Source organism: Chrysochloris asiatica, unplaced genomic scaffold (assembly GCF_000296735.1).
Source record: "Chrysochloris asiatica unplaced genomic scaffold, ChrAsi1.0 scaffold00355, whole genome shotgun sequence".
NCBI classification, from domain to species: Eukaryota; Metazoa; Chordata; class Mammalia; order Afrosoricida; family Chrysochloridae; genus Chrysochloris; species Chrysochloris asiatica.
In genome coordinates, this window is record NW_006408873.1 from 1,090,001 (window position 1) to 1,091,944 (window position 1,944).

The 1,944-nt window shown below is 46.6% G+C and overlaps 1 pseudogene; it reads left to right on the plus strand.

Moving 5' to 3' along the window:
• Window positions 1-317: 317 nt before the first annotated feature.
• On the plus strand, window positions 318-1,672 carry LOC102838196 (annotated as a pseudogene).
• Window positions 1,673-1,944: the final 272 nt, after the last annotated feature.

The window sequence follows — 1,944 nt, forward strand, 5'->3', positions numbered from 1 at the left end:
TTAGACATCAAACTGGAGTTACTAGTCAAGACAACAAGACATTGGAAAGAAAGACAAGCATAAGCAATGGAAAGTAAGATATAGGACTGATAATATTTATGGGTGATGAGTCTCTGCAAGAGAACTCAAAGAAATCTATATATAAGGTATTGGAATTAATAAGGGAGTTTCCCAGGCTGGTTTGATACAAAATCAAGATACAAAAACAATATTTTTGCCAGTGCATTACTTGCCTCGACTCTTAGCTTGTCGAGAACGGTAACCAGGACCCGGTGTCTGCTCTTGCATCCTCCTCTACCTCCTAACCCATAGCCAGCATGCATGAGTGCATCTCCATCCACGTCGGCCAGGCTGGTGTCCAGATTGGCAATGCCTGCTGGGAACTCTACTGTCTGGAACATGGCATCCAGCCCGATGGGCAGATGCCAAGTGACAAGACCATTGGAGGAAGAGATGACTCCTTCAATACTTCTTCAGTGAAACAGGCGCTGGCAAGCATGTGCCCAGAGCAGTGTTCGTAGACCTGGAACCCACAGTCATTGATGAAGTTCGCACTGGCACCTACCGCCAGTTCTTCCACCCTGAGCAGCTCATCACAGGCAAGGAAGACACTGCCAATAACTTTGCCTGTGGGCACTACACCATCAGCAAGGAGATCATTGATCTGGTCTTGGACAGGATCCGCAAGCTGGCTGACCAATGCACAGGACTTCAGGGCTTTTTGGTTTTTCACAGTTTTGGTGGGAGAACCAGTTCTGGGTTCACATCCCTGCTGATGGAACACCTCTCTGTTGATTATGGCAAGAAATCCAAACTAGACTTTTCCATCTACCCAGCCCCCCAGGTTTCCACAGCTGTAGTCGAGCCCTACAACTCCATCCTCACCACCCACACCACCCCGGAGCACTCAGATTGTGCCTTCATGGTAGACAATGAGGCCATCTATGACATCTGTCGTAGAAACCTCGATATTGAGCACCCAACCTATACTAACCTTAACCGCCTTATTAGCCAAATCGTGTCCTCCATCACTGCTTCCCTCAGATTTGATGGTGCCCTGAATGTCAATCTGACAGAATTCCAGACCAACTTGGTGCCCTATCCCCGCATCCACTTCCCTCTGGCCACATACGCTCCCGTCATCTCAGCTGAGAAAGCTTACCATGAGCAGCTTTCTGTTGCAGAGATTACCAATGCTTGCTTTGAGCCAGCCAACCAGATGGTGAAATGTGACCCTCGCCATGGTGAATACATGGTTTGCTGCCTATTGTACCGTGGTGACGTGGTTCCCAAAGATGTTAATGCTGCCATTGCCACCATCAAGACCAAGCGCAACATCCAGTTTGTGAACTGGTGCCCCACTGGCTTCAAGGTTGGTATTAATTACCAGCCTCCCACTGTGGTACCTGGTGGAGACTTGGCCAAGGTACAGCAAGCTGTGTGCATGCTGAGTAACACCACAGCCATTGCTGAGGCCTGGGCTCGCCTGGACCACAAATTTGACCTGATGTATGCCAAGCATGTCTTTGTTCACTGGTACGTGGGTGAGGGGATGGAGGAAGGAGAGTTTTCAGAGGCACATGAGGACATGGCTGCCCTTGAGAAGGACTATGAGGAGGTTGGTGTGGATTCTGTTGAAGGAGAAGGGGAGGAAGAAAGAGAAGAATACTAATTCCTTTCAGTCCTGTAGCACGTCACACTCCACTTTAGCTTCTGTGTTACCTAACAAAGCTTTCTGGTTAGGTTGTCTTTACTGTCAACTATGATCATGTTTTGTTTTTCCATGTGTGTATGAGATTTTTCCAACATGTCTCAAAAGTAAAAGTGTTAAGAAAGAAAAAAAAACCCCAATATTTTTTATATACTCTAGCAGCATACAATGGGAAAACATATTTTTAAAGATTTCTATTGATAAACAACCTAGAAATTAACAAAGGAATTATC